Consider the following 7,624-nt stretch of genomic DNA (forward strand, 5'->3'; position numbering starts at 1 on the left):
AACCGGTCTTACACAGACACTCTAATGCGCGTGATACAGCAATCGTGCGCGATTGAGCGTGCGTGAAAAGACGTTGGAAGCAAAGGGAAAGACCGCGCGATTTCACTCATCAGTCACGCGCGAAATCGCCCACTCCAACACGCGCCAGTTTCACGCGGTCTATCCTACGCGACCAGCCTTTACAAGGACGCTCTTTCCGTTATAACAAAAACGAACTCGAGCAATCGCGCGAAACAAAGCTTAAAAACTTTGCGAACTTTTTAAATAGAAAAAATAGAGCACAAAATTCTCTTTTAAAAACAGTTAAAATTAGTTAACGTGTTCGACTTATCGGAACCTTTTTTTTTTGTTAATCCGGGGGAATCTGCTTACAGATACCCCGGCCCCGCGGGGGCAGAGCCGGGGTTATGTGGGACTGGGCTGAACCCTGAAGAGGAGCAGTCCGACCGCACTAAACCCCGGAGTGTTCCTCCTCTCCGCTGTAGGTGGGGATACGGGTACACTGTTGCACTCGTCCGCGCCCCCACCAGCGCCTGACCGCGCCCTGCGCAACCCCTCCCTGAGAAGGGAGACACATCGGTCCCCCGACTCCGAATGTGAAGCTCGCCGAACACCAGACGAGCCTTCCATCCCGGGCCCCTCTGTGCTGGGCAACGAACTCCCCCGAGTCCGCTACCCAGGGGCCATGGGGGGTCAGGATAGCATCCACTCTACTGTGAAGTTCAATGGCTGCTCCCACAGCCCCCGCGGCGGATCTGATGCGGCGCTCCCACCACGAGCCAACCGCCCAAGTTCGGCCGCCGGAGGATAAGGACGAGCGGCAAGAACACACCGACACGTCTCTTCCCCCGCGACCCTCCTCCCAACGCGCATCCGCATGGTCCCGCTGACCAGACGAGCCCCGCGCGGAACATCCTCCTCCTCGGGCCAGCCTACTACCATCGGCCGGCCCCGTGGGTTCCTCTTAGCTTTACCGTGGGATGAAATCGACCACGGCTACTAGAGCCCCCCCGCCACGACAAGGCGGGAACCCCTTCGGGGGACTTATCGGAACCTACCCTAACGATGCATAGTTGCAATATTATTGTTATCAGGTGGAGTGGAGTCATTTGCCTGTCATGTATAAAAAAAAAAAAAAAAAAAACAATTTCAATATTCTAAAACTGGGTTATGGTTTTTTATGATACACGTATCTCAAAAAAATATTTTGTCACTTAGCCACATTTTAATTAGCGTTCCTACACCCCAATGTAATCAGTAATAATAATCTCAGTACAGAGTATTAAAAAAACCGACCTCAAAACTACGTGGAATTACATCTATTTGCCAAGTTTTATTGAACTATCCCCTTAGTTCACCACTATACGGGACACAGGAGATAATAAAAATCGGTTCTCACTACTCAAAGTATATTGAGAGAGAAAAACGCCTTGAATTGGAGAACAGCAAAACCAACCATTAAAATAATTGCTCCTTAAGTAAAATTTAGGCGCTATTTATAAAAATAAATGTTCATGCGTGATCAGCCAACCTTAGAGGTGGATGATTTTCTTCAAAATTAAATAGGACCACTATGGAGGTACCCTCTTTCCAACAAAAAAAGAATCATGAAAATCGGTGCACAAATACCGGAGTTATTTAAGTTAAAATAAAAACATACAGTCGAATTGAGAACCTCCTATATTTTTTTTAAGTCAGTTAAAAAAAGGGTATGATTTTTATAAATATTTAGAACTGTAAAATATCGATTTCCGTTTAATCCCATAAACTTAAATGGTCTGTTTGTATCACTAGAAGTAGCTGTTTCAATGTAATACCTTTAAACTAAAATTAAATCCCCAGTCCTTTTCTTGCTGATAAGGAGAGAAACAAATACACCCTCGAGAATCTATAGTTTAGTTTACTTTTGCCTGAATCGACCCCAATGTTGACTTGGGAGAAATGTAGCGACAATGACGCAGCTAAATTACATTTGAACGTGTAAATCCTATATAAATTGCCCGCCCTACATTAAGGGATTGCGTTTTCACGCATTATTACGTCACACGACCGAAAAATTGAAAGTTGAATGCTCGCAGTTCACTACGGGATTTAATCAGTAATGACGATAGCCGCAAAAAAACTAAAGTAACCGACATAGCCAATGGCAAAAAATGGGCAAAAGCCTCCGACACCCGGATTACGACTACCGGTCGGTAAAAAAAAGACGACATAGGTATAGGGATGACAAAAAGCAATAAATTGAACAAATATTAAACAGTTGACTTAAAGTAGTAAAGGAAATAACTAAATTTACGTGCGTGCGTACTACGTAATATGTTTATTACGTAGTACGCACGCACGTAGGCAACATTAGAAGATCCTCAGTCCTATCGAAGCTGAGTGTCAAAAGCCATCCAGAAACAACCTTTTTTCATTTCCACCTTGTTGTGTGGTAAATATTACACATCTAGTTTTTAGGTTTTCGCGATTGTTATACATAGGAAATGAAACTATTTTTCCGGATTTAAATCGCGTATATTTGTTTTTTCAAACAAACCGACGTTTCGGGCCCTTTACAGGTCCCATCAATCAACCGTGATCATGAAAAATATTTTCATTTCCTAAATATTACACAATTTATTAGCCTTATTGTACAGTCTACCACCTTAATACAAGTAAAATTCGAGTCATCCGAAGAACAAAGTCCGATGTGATTATACAGCGAAAAAAGGACAAATACATAATTTTGTTACTCAAACTAAGGCCTGTGTAAGGTGTTTTGAGGATTTTTATATCTTATTTCGTTTCGGAAATATAGAATCGAACAACGGTCGATCTGACAATCCACAGCGAAGAAGAACGAACGAAATGTACTAAAGTCCTGAGAACAAGTAGTCTGGCACATAGATCTTTGTTCTACGGTTAAGTCGAATTTTGTAATGAAAGCAGTTCTGCCCTTATAATGTCCACATACAATGTACTCCCTTTTACTGTACTAATTTCACAACCCAAGCGGTATTCAATGTCATGATGTTGCCGGACAACAGAAGCCAGAATATGACAGCAACAACGCGTTCAGGGTGCTGATGAGGCTGGGGTGCCGATGTAGCGCGTCCGGGTGGATGGCTTCCACGCGGCTCCGTGTGCGTGCCAACCCCAACAGGATTCTGAACACGGTTGCGCACAGGTGGGACAGCCCAGTAAGTATTACTAGCACTAGTTACATAAGAATTATGATTGTATAATAACAAAATATGGATTATTTTTGTCTGAAATAAATTATATTATTATTATATATTTCGCTAGATTAAATCAAAGTGATATGGTCTATTGACGTAACAGCTTTCAACGATGGTTACGCAGTAAGTCCAACTGAGTTTTATACTTCGCCTCGTTATCTCTGAGCAAGAGGAAATCCCGAAGCAGTCCCCAAAAGGCTTCAACAATCCAACTCTAATCTTGAGTTAAATTTCAAACTTCCTGTCTCTGGCAATCGCGGGATTATGCACTGGTTTGTTCTATCATTGAGGTACACCGAGAATTCTTGAATATTTTACCGAAATGGAAGTACTTTTTCGGGTGGTTTCACGAAAACGTAATTTTTGGCTGCGGTGAAGAAGGTTCTAAAATCTCTCACTAGATGTCACTTGCGGCACAGAAAAGCGATACGCAGTACAAAGATCTTTAACAAAAACACATAGAATAATTTCGACTATTCGATAACTTGATCCGCAGCTTAGTTGGTAAGGGAGGTTTTAACCAATCAGGAGGCAGTAGGGTAGCGTCATATTATATATTTTATTGATTTAAATAGTTCTTTTTTGCCAAATCAATCAATCAATCAAGCATCGATTATTTCGTAGGTATTCAAATTATACTTGAAATCGTCAGATTAAACAAAAAAACCACTAGTCATTACCAAGTCAATTTCACTTCATCATAAACATTCAATAGCTGGAAGTACACCCACCATGCGTTCGTATCATCTATGTAAGCATTGATTTTATAACAAGCTTTTCTAATTATTACATTGAGCTTTAAACGTTTTCTCTGATAACGCCTTTGTATTTGATGTGTAACATACAATACAATAAAATAATTTTAGTTTTAATAATTTCACGAATACAGTGACCATATTCTGTTCAGGAACACAGTGACGCGTTTAGGGAAACTCTTTTAATTAGCGACGTTTTTTTTTTTGAAACTCGCTCATCACTTCTGTTCACAGAAATAAATGTAATGAAATTTTTCATTTCACTAGTGAGTACCATAGACAATAGAATTTTGGTTCAGAACTAAAAAGAGCGTCTTTGTGAAATGGTTTATGAAATTATAGTTGACAAATAAAACTACAGCAGCAGAAAAATTAAATTTTCTCTTCTTGTGCCAGGTTGTTTGCAAAAGTATCCAGCAATGGATTTTTTAAGGCTAAGAAAAAAATATATTAGCCTAAAAATGTATTCAAGGGTTGTCAAAACTTTTCGAGTTATCATTGAACATGTAAAATTTAAAAAAAAATTCAAATCATCTTTATTTCATACGTAAGCAAGCTACACTTGAAATGGTCATATTAATTAAACTCTACTGCTCATTCGTAAGACAGATTCCCCTGAGAAGAATGAACAAGGAACTCTAGGGGTTGATCTGTGTAAATATACGTTTGTACACATTTCGACCCCTCCCACGTAAAGTATCGTATGTCAAAATTGCCAAGTTTACATGGGAGCGTTTTAAAGTTCTGAATTCACTAAAATAAGCATAACACGTGACTTTCTCACTTTTATTCGGCAAATCTCGTAACACACGTTGAGTATCATAAAATCCTAGATATCGGTTAGATGATCTATTAGATGATCACTCTATGTGAGTAACAAGCTTTGCCGAATGAAACGGAGGACTTTAAAACACTCCCCTGTAAACTTGGCAATTTCGACATACGACACTTTACGTAGGAGGCGTCGATGATCACTTACAATATTTGTTTGAAACATCTTAAATTGAGACTACTTGCAAGAACTAAACGGGTCACTACTACGGATTCTTGTCATCCAACCGTTATAAACTATTTCTTTCACTATAGTTTTAAACCTCGTAAATGGCAAATTTTAAATATCAACCGGAATGTTATTATAGAAATTACACATTGCCCCCATTGACTTATTGCCCCTTAAATAAATTTGTGACTTTGTGAAGATGACTGTCAAAAATAGCTGGTTTGTTTTTATTTCGCGTGCTAATGTTATATCTGCTATTTTTAATTAAAAAATACTATTATTTTTAACATAAATAACATTTACGTAAATGTACTGTGACGCTAGTGTAAGAATGTTAATATCTCTATAAACTTACCTCTGAAAGACACTCATGGGTCCAGATTGTAAAATGTCCTAATCGCACGTTTCTGCAGGACAAAGTATTAATATCAGTGGCATTACCCCAAAGCAAAATGCAATATGATGCTACCCTGAATACAGGTGTAGTTTCTCTCAGTGTGTCTTAAATGCAGAAAACTCGCTTTCCAGGCAGGCGGTTGAACATCTAAATTGAATTTCAAATCTAAAACAACTTTGATTGCCGACGTATTTGCTTCCAAACACTTTATGCCCTACGAGCCGTTATGAGTATGTTTATTGAGTTGAAAATAAGCTGGCCCGATGGGAGTTGGATCCTTCGCGTGTTTACTTTATTTTTAACCGACTTGAAAAAAGAAGGAGGATTTCAATTCGACTGTTATAAGTGATTAACCCGATATTTGTGTACTGATTGCGGTTATTCTTTTTTGGTTGGAAAGGAGGTACCTCAATTAAGTAGTAGCCATTTTTATCGTAAAGGGCTAGAATACAAAAATAGTGTTATCATCGAAGAAAATCTTTTCCCCGGTTTCACAAATCCAAATTCCCAACAAGGACTTATGGAAAAGACGTTTGGTATACTAGTTGATCAATCAAACATTGTTTAAAAGGGGGCCTTTTACCATCTGACATCCAGACGTATGGGGGGATATCATCCTTACTTGGTCGATATTCCCTTCAGGCGTACTAAGCGCTTTTTATCATCTTTTATTACGCGCACAACCCAAGAATGGAACTTCCTGCCTGCGACTGTGTTTCCGAGTGCACACAACCCGAGTTTCTTTAAAGTGCGATCGATCCTATCTTTGCTTCAGAGTAGTGGAGTATTGCTGCTGCACCCGTCACCCTGAGACATAAGTTGACAAGTCCCATATACCTGCAATTTCACCAACACTTCTATCGGATCGTATTAATGCTCACATAAGTTTACGTAATTACTTCTCTGTAATTAAGGTAAGGGCAGTACTTCCCTTTTTTTTTGTTTACTGAGGGAAATGCTTTATGTGAAACTATCCCTCTACGTGAAAGGCATACCTACTAAAACCCCCTGCTTCTTCTTGGTCAGGTTTTGTGGGCGCCGTGGGATCCCGCAGAATCATCACTTCGTAACGCGCCCAGGGCAATTCTTCCCTGGAGGAACTCTTTCACACGGAGCTCTACAGCTACTAAATAAAAAAAATTGAGGATGATTGTTCGAAATTGGAATTCACCCATTTTCCGCTAACCGATTGCAATAAAACGTGGCAAATAGATGTAGGTCGATCTGAGAAATATTGGAACTTCCATCCTCCCATACATGTCCACTGTCGGGCACTTTAGTTCTAAAGGACTAAAAAACTAAATTATTATATTAAAAAGGAATTTTTTCTGAGTGTTTTTTCTGAGTGTTCGATCTTTGTATTAATAATTATAACAAACTAGTGGAGTAATTTCACAAAAAATAATTGAATATCAATTCAATAAAAATTTAATTAATACAGTGAATAGCGACATCTCTCGCCAGGACTGGTAGCTGTAAAGGTACTAACTGGGTGATAAATCTGTCAAAGATTTCTCATAGATGGCGCTACAACTAAAAAGTCGTTGAAAGACCAAGTACAAAGACACGACGCAAGCACATAGAAGAATTCGTGAGGTCCGTTGGTTCGTTCCGTGGCTTAGTTGGTATAGCGTCTGCCACGGTATGCAAGAAGACGTCGGTTCGAATCCGACCGGATCGAAGGAATTTTTTCTGAGTGTTCGATCTTTGTATTAATAATTATAACAAACTAGTGGAGTAATTTCACAAAAAATAATTGAATATCAATTCAATAAAAATTTTATTATTATTTAAATTCAAATCTTTCTTTTCACTTAACTGTTTTTAAAGTATGAAATGATTATTTAACCACCACATAATCAATAACTAATAAAAGGGACCCTTATAAATCCTTAACCCTTCCCGGTCGTACCCTCATTTTTGGTCCAGCCCTATCTGGCAGGTATAATAATATATCGGGTATACTTTATCCGATTCGAAGATTCCAGCACGTCAAAAGGTTAGACGTAAGAAACTTGACAACATCGGTGCAAGTGACAAGATTTTGATATGACCAATTTGACTTTTAGAGCAATGTAGTAGTAATGGAGCTCCTTGTGCAAACTTCGTCCAAGAAAGTATTGTCACTCACAGGCATATGGAACTTGTCAATTTTGTATCTTAGAGTAGATACATAAGGCGACTTTTAGCAGAATGCATCGATACAAACGCGCGAATGCATCGATACAAACACGCGAATGCATCGATACAA

General features: G+C 39.2%; 1 pseudogene; it reads left to right on the forward strand.

Moving 5' to 3' along the window:
• The first annotated feature begins 685 nt into the window (after positions 1-685).
• LOC113231115 overlaps positions 686-7,624 on the forward strand; it is a 21,984-nt pseudogene continuing 15,045 nt past the window's right edge.

This window comes from Hyposmocoma kahamanoa, unplaced genomic scaffold (genome assembly GCF_003589595.1).
Source record: "Hyposmocoma kahamanoa isolate Upper Pololo Valley unplaced genomic scaffold, ASM358959v1 64, whole genome shotgun sequence".
Taxonomy (NCBI): Eukaryota; Metazoa; Arthropoda; class Insecta; order Lepidoptera; family Cosmopterigidae; genus Hyposmocoma; species Hyposmocoma kahamanoa.